Raw genomic sequence first — 7883 nt, 5'->3', positions numbered from 1 at the left:
GTCATCTGGTCAGTGAGTTAGTGGGTTAGCTAAGCTAGTTAGGTTACCTAGTCAGTGAGCTAGTGGGTTAGCTAAGCTAGTTATTATGCCCCAGGGTAAAGCCAAGTAAGTGCTGGTTAAGGTTAACTAGCTAACTCACTGACTAGGTAACCTAACTAGCTTAGCTAACCCACTAACTCACTGACCAGATGACCTAGGTTAAGTAGCTAGCTACAGTCCCCATGCAACAGAAGAGGTGAGGTTGTACTGTACTCGAAAATAGAGCGACCTATATTGACCGATGAGGCTGTAAAAATTCAGCTAAATGTCAATGAAACCAAAGTGACATTGTTACCACCTGTAAGCCCCAAATCAGGAGATGTTTTTATTTTCACTTGTGAACGAACCCAGGAAAAACAAAACTGGAGGGCAGATCACATAATCTGGAAGAACCAAGGCACGCGGAGTCTTCTTACTTCCCATGGATGTGTGAAGGTGAGGTATTTTATAGTAAAACATGAAGGCAAGGAATTCCGGAAACGGGTTTATGAGTTATGCAGACAGAGGAGTCCCTATTTTCTGGTACATTACCTTGGAGATGAAAGCGCCTATGTTCCAAGACCTCATGGGAATTCCATCGAGTCCCAAAGGCCTTTCATAAGAACTGCTCCTTCAGTTCTGCATGATATCAGAGAGAGGAGACGGGAGCCCCCAGAAAAAGTATACCTTGATATGACCAATAAACAAGGTGACAGCCAATCACATAAGGGGAGTCATCAACCCAGGGACAAGGAACAAGTCAAAAATACAATAAAACGTGCTCGGCTGAATGACATGCTTCATTCAAACGACCTAATTGCAACTTACATCTTGTGTGACTACCTTGAAGGATTTGTAAGAGACATGCGCATTCATCCAGAGCTCTTTCTTTTAGCAATTTTACCTGAAATGGTAGATGAGCTAAGGATTATGATGGCAAATACTGAAGACAGTGCTCCTCATATGTTACACTACGATACCACCTTTGACCTGGGAGATTTCTATGTGTCTCCTCTCCTTTTCCGCCACAACTCCTTTAAGGAATGTCCAGTTATTCCTTTGGCATTCCTAATACACCAGACCAGATCCAAAAAAACAGACACAGAGTTTTTCAGGATTTTATCACAGCTGCTCCCAGAAATCAATTCTAACAGATTTGTCATTTGTACTGATAGGGAGGCTGCAATTGAGAGTGCCATTTGGGATATCCTTCCAAATCTACCCATGGTCAACTGCTAGAACCATTTAATGCAAAATGTCAAATTCAAAGTGAGAGACATGAGTGGAGAAAAGGAGGATGCCGAAATATATACCGGCCACATCAGGGATCTCCTTGAAGCAGAAACTCAAAACGACTGGGAGCTCAAACTAAAAGCCCACTCTCAAAACTGGAGCTTACCATTTGAGCAATACTTTAAACTGCACTTAGAAGTCCCCATAAAAAAGTCTGCCAGATTTGCCCTCCAAGAGCTTGGCCTGCCATTCTCCACAATCACAAACAATCCAGCAGAAAGTTTCAACTCAAAACTCAAACGAATGGTGGACTGGAAACAGGTCAGGCCTGACAAGATGCTGCTGACTTTGTTTGAGCTGCAAACATTTTACCTGAATGAGATCCTGAGAGGCCGCTGCAGCCTTGGAAACTACCACCTCATTAACAATAACATTGCATGTACGTTAAGCAATACCACATTTCCACCAGACGTTTTGTCTATGGACAATATTGTTGCCCTCTATGAGGATAGATTAACGATTGAAGATTTTGAAAAACAGAGAGAGCTGGATGAGCAGGCAACAAAATCAAAACAAACAATGGCAACTTTACTAGTTGGTAAACAAAAAATTGTACTGGAACCCTGGACACAATCATTCATTGTGATCGGATGGAAGGGCCAGAAATATTTAACAACTGTCCACCCTAAAGAGTATTGCACATGTAATACAATTTCACAATGCTGTCACATTTTGGCAGTCAGGCAGGCTATTGGTTTGGGAAACAGAAAGAAAAAAACACCCTACAGAAGCTGGAGAGGAAAGCTGGTCAAAAACGTTCAGGCCTGAAAGGCCCAACAAAAGAAATGCAGTACCTACCAGCTTCTGATTCAAAAGCTGAGACAACAGGTCTCTCAAACCATCCATCCTGTCCAGTCAATGCCCATATCCAGGTGAGTGTAAAGGTATTTTTCAAATGTAACATTTGTTGCAATTGACCTGTTGTCAGTTATTGAAGGTTTACAAACAGAAACCACAGCAACACCATCCTAATGTAATATTAAGTGTGGTCATATCACATCTATTTGCATATGTTATACAGATGTTTTTGCAAAAGTGAGTGCAAATGTTATATTGTTTTGCGATGATGTGATGTTCAAACAATTATTTCCATTATATTTAATATATGAACGCTTATAATAAAGCTTTGTTATTTTTTATCATGGGTTCCACCAACCAGAAAGGATGCCAAGCATGATGCATCAGAAAACATTGTGACTGAAAGCAGTTTGCTTGAGGTATGAACACATATGATGAACAAAACATAATTTGATTGCATAGTGCATTAAAATATGTATTTGGTGAGTTTTAATGATTTTCAATAGCATAGTAACTCAAATGTGTCATTGCTAAGTGTTGGTAACTTTTAATTAATATATCTATTGGTTCCTGGCATCATTTATTTGAATAATGGCTGTGTATCTGCACCAGTAATTCATCATCAGTTTGCAGTCTTGCCAACAAAAGCTACCTTCCCCTGGGCATTTATTTAATACCTAAAAACATGATTATCTGATTATCTTCATGACATGATTTAAAACTAAAGTAATTTCAACTGGCAACTTTCTGGCTTTAAGCAAACAAAAAATAGAAACAATGGCAATGCTCTATGCATTATCATCTTGAAAAATGATTTTATCATCCCCAAGCATCCTTTCAATTGATAAAAGAGGTATCTAAAATATCAACTTAAACTTGTGCATTTGTTGAAGATGTAATGACCGCCATCTCCCCAGTGCCTTTACCTGACATGCAGCCCCATATCATCAATGACTGTGGAAATTTACATGTTCTATTCAGGCAGTCATCTTTATAAATCCCATTGGAATGGCACCAAACAAATGCACATTCGCAAATCATCACTGAATATGACTTTCATCCAGTCATCTACAATCTACGATTGCTTTTCCTTAGCCCATTGTAACCTTTTTTTCCCGTTAATGTTGGCTTTTGTTTAGATTTTCTGTGTGTAGTTCCCATTTCCTTTATGCTGTTTCTTACAGTTTCCAGTTCAATTTATGCTAAAGAGACCCTCAGCCATACATAAATTAATATAGAAAAGTTGACCCATGCTGCGCATTAAAGGGTAACAACTGAATAAACATCCTCCAAGGCAAGTGATTTCATAGTTTTTGCCAGGGGTTGTAGAGTAAAAGATACCTCTGGATATTTCTTGATACTATTTTCCTGTTGTATGGGGAAATGAATTCAGTTCCTTTACTTTGCTAGTATAATGATACACTTCTGAGGAAAGTTTGCTAACACGTACTTGTGGCCTACTAAACCATGGCCATGCAATCACTCATTACTTAAAATGAAGCTGACTGTAGTCCTGGTGGCAATACTGCACACTGATGCTGAGTTATAGGTGGGAGACAAAGCAAAAATGCAAATAAATGATGGCATAAACTAATTGGGAAGATGCATGGGTGCGACATTATTTACGTTTGATTATGGGACTCACTACACCCCTAACAGTAGTGAGTGTGTCTGATTTGAATGCCAATAATACTATTTATTTTGACATGACCCACTTACCCCTCCTGGTAACTGTCCTCAAATTCATGTACAGTTTTCATGGAGCACCCCTTAAGTCTGATTCTAGGATCACCTCTCTCAAATTCTAATATAAGATACAGCAACTAAAATATACTTCAGTGAGCATGTTACAAAGCATGAATTAGTATTAAAGCTAATTATTTTACCAGAAGTTGACTTAGTGGTTACAGTGTGTGCAAAGTTCTCCTACACCACTCCTCTGCACAACTTTACTAAAATTATTTTACTTTACCAAAATGATAATATGAAATCAGTAAATGACTAATGTTATATCATAAAGTATGATTGTGTGTGTGTTTTTTAACACCTAAATGTGAGTAGTATATTTTTTGATCATAGACATCACAAAACACAAATTCTGACACAGGGGTCATTGGTCCTGTCTATGATCTGCTTGAGGTAAGAGTTTACCTGATGATGATAAACACTAGTTTTAAAACACAACATTGAATGAAGGAATACATGTCTATGTGATGTGTCTTTGTTTATGCTAGTCATCACAGTCCTCAGAGGAAACTTCTGGTGACATGGATAAAGGTGGCCATCTGATGAAGGTTTGTACTGATTTTCTAGTATTCCCTATCCCTAGTACGAAGGAAAAATCTGAGTGCAGAGCACTGAGGGAATATGTTTCCTAGACATTTATAAAAATTTACTTCTGGACTTCACCAAAGCTGTATAGGCCAGGAGTACTGTAAAATGGAACAAAAAGCTATCCTGATTCCTTCTTTTCTTTTACAGGTTAAGCTACTTTGGGAAATGAAACCCAATGAAACAGTTGTTGCCAGCATTGACCACACAGGATCATTTCTCTTAAAACTCTGCGAGTTTCAAACCCTCAAACCACACACGTGGCTTTGTGGAGAGGTATTGTGACCAATATCATATGGCAAATTCATTCAGATAAGCTATTCATCATAGTTATTACTTGTATTATTGTATTGTATAGTAGTACTGTATTGTGTTACTGTATTGTGAATTTACAAATGGTTTCATCATCTGTTCTTAAGGCCATAGACTATTATTTAAGAACAATGAAAAAAGAACTGGACCTGGCCAACAAAATCTTTGTCTTGGACCATTTGGTAACAATGGCTGTTGTACTCGGACAACGCAATGTCGTGAAACATCAACTGATGAAAACAGTGAGTACAAAATGCTATGTTTAGTATATTCAAACTGTATTTATACATAAGTAATCATTTATATGTATTTTTATTTGTCCAGGTGCGTTTGGAAGAGTTTGATGCCATGATTGGTGTTGTGAATGTGAAAAACAAGCAGTATTTCATTTAAGTATCTACATAAACCAAATCAATCTGTGCTTTGGATGGACCCATTGGGGCATAAAGAGATGGAGAAGGCAGCAAAGGCTGGAGAAAGTTTCCGGTAAAAGAGTATGCAGTTCAAATCAGCCAAGTGACAGACAGTTTTTTGTAAAGTTACAAAAGTTAACATTACAATTTCCAGGGAGTTCTTCGAACTACGTAAACAACGGCTGAGGAGAAAAGAGTGGTCTGACATTGGGTGGAAACCCATCCTTATTAAACACTCACTCCAGAAAGACGGCCATAGTTGTGGAGTGTTTGTGATGGAGGTGAGTTCATATACAAGTTTACATATATTTTATATATAACAATTATAAAAATTATATTAATCTTTATTAATAACTCTGTTGCTAATCTTAAAAAAACATTTATTAATTTAGTATTTTTTAAGCATTCATTTAATCTGTACTTGATACATGCTTTACAAAATAGGGACAGCGCATGTTTGCAGATCAGTTATCAAAATGGATGTATTTTTTCTGACAAAGGGTTTTACATCACATATGTAATGTTATATCAATGGGGAGCAGAGGATACCACTAGTTAAGTGTATACCTTTTTTACTTTTCTTCACCCCTTTTTACACCATAATGCAACCATTTTTAATATGTTCCCCTGAGAATTGCCAGTGACTTAGAAAATAAGGTGCTCCTTGTTCTTTTTGACACAATATCATTTAATTGTAAATTAATTTTTAAAGGTGGTGTAATCAGTGCAAGTTATGTTATCTGGGAGGAAAAAATAGCCCATATCATTTTTTTCACATTGAAGAAAACAGCTTCTGGTTGCATAGTATTTCAGAGGTACCTACATAAATAAATTGATTAGTGAATAGATTGATTGCTGAGTTTCATAACAAAAACATTCTTTGGTTTATAAACAGATGGATAAGCAGCTAATGAACTACTACCCCAGACTACCTGTAGACATTCCAGTTGATGTTTCAAAAATATCCACCTACAGGATGGAAATGGCTGCCGAAATACTTTCTGGAACAGGTACATTTCTGGCACATTTGTGCATATTTGTGCACGTCCTCATCTTTCCTCTATGTTGACTTTTATCTTAAGATTGCTAGCATTCACCTAGGGCAGAAATAATATAGAAATATTTTTAGCTCCTCGGAGCCAACAAAATAATGGTTTTATGTAATTGTTTCAGTGCCTCTTGAGGATTCTTGTCAGTGGTGTGGCCAGAATAAGTCCAAAGATGGGGACAGGTACTGGGTAAGTACTGAGCATATTTGCACAATTGTTTTTGATACCAAATGCCAAATGCTATACAATTTATTTATACCTACAGGTGCAGTGTGGAACATGCGAGAAATGGCAGCATATCACCTGCACTGGCCTGTCCTACAAGGAATACTGTAACATAAAAAAGGTTTTTTGGCAGTGTTTTATATGTAGAACAGCGGACCAGTAATGTACGCCATGGGAAATGAGAAATTGCAATATTGAAAAGACGTCATGTACTGACTTTTTTTTTTATTTACCTAAAGTACCTTTTTTTACATAGGTTTCTAATTTTTTGAAACACTAATTTTTGGGTTCCATTGGCTGTGAGCCATAATCAACAACAAATGGAATAAACGCTTATAATAGATCTCATTGTGTGTAATACATCATTTTGTTCACATGAATTATTTCACTTTGTGTGTAATACATAAATTTTTTTTTAATGAATTAATTAAATGAAGTAACTTGTCAATTATATTGTAATTTTTTTGAGATGCACTAGTGTACATATATCACAAGATAAAGCCCTTGGTGTGTATGTATATATATATATATATATATATATATATATATATATATATATATATATATATATATATATATATATTATTAAGATCATAATTAATAATTAAGATCATATGTTAATCTAAATAAGGCAGCATGAAATGTTGAAACTGTGTTTGTTTAAAACAATATAAGTTATATAAATTTTATACCAAATTTAGATTTCCAAAAATGGATAGTTGTGATCTTCAAGCCATCAGGTTGCACTGCATTAATCTTAAAATAACTTCTCAAAACCTGGCTGGCCAGATCCACAAATGCAAATTATGTTAGTATGATTATTATTGTATACAAGTTCAAGTGTGAGGCAGTAAAAAACAGAAGGTTATCAAAAAATGCTGCCCCTTCTTTAAACTGTGTAGTGAAAAGGTATTGCGGTCCAAAAAATGTAGATGTGAAATTTAGAAATGGATCAACAACTTTCAGGAAGAGCTTTCTCTTATAAAGCGCCTCAACTCGCCAAACTCAGTTTAGCTTTTGGTAATTAATGTTTTTTCCTTTAGATAAGGCTGCAGATTCAGGGGTTCATAGACGGAGGGAATTGTGGTAAACTGAGATGCTGGTGCTGCTGTTCTCCCACTGCACACGGTCACTCAGGTTTGTGGACGGTGGAGTGGGTAGGTGCCAGTGTTTCAGGGTGCCTCCGTGTCTATGTTACCTTCTGGCTCTCTGCCTTTAGTTAGGCTGTTTTATTCAGTTCTGCCGGAGTCATTAGCCACAATCTTATAATGTTTTATATTCTCTGTTTTACATAAATCCAGTCAAAACTAATTCCATCTCTCTGCCTTCCTCCGAGTTACTGACTGCCCACCTGTCTGACCCCTGATACCGATTGATGTTGGACCCTCTGGCTCTCGCGTCTCCTGTCCGGCCAGACTGAAGGAGCTTCTGAAGTCAGCTCTTT

General features: G+C 37.0%; 1 long non-coding RNA gene across 2 annotated transcripts; it reads left to right on the top strand.

Moving 5' to 3' along the window:
- Positions 1-218: 218 nt before the first annotated feature.
- On the top strand, positions 219-6968 carry LOC111189158 (uncharacterized). 2 transcript variants are annotated; one of them, XR_002648698.2, is made up of 10 exons: positions 219-2528; positions 4189-4248; positions 4344-4403; positions 4591-4716; positions 4860-4994; positions 5077-5238; positions 5320-5446; positions 6061-6175; positions 6339-6403; positions 6480-6968. It is a non-coding gene; the product is annotated as an uncharacterized LOC111189158 (long non-coding RNA). The 2 variants fall into 2 exon arrangements; XR_007441020.1 differs by lacking the exon at positions 4189-4248.
- The last annotated feature ends 915 nt before the right edge of the window (positions 6969-7883 follow it).

Source organism: Astyanax mexicanus, chromosome 10 (genome assembly GCF_023375975.1).
Source record: "Astyanax mexicanus isolate ESR-SI-001 chromosome 10, AstMex3_surface, whole genome shotgun sequence".
Lineage (NCBI taxonomy): Eukaryota > Metazoa > Chordata > Actinopteri > Characiformes > Acestrorhamphidae > Astyanax > Astyanax mexicanus.
Note: the sequence above shows the minus strand (reverse complement) of the source record. Positions and strands in the feature narration are given on the sequence as shown.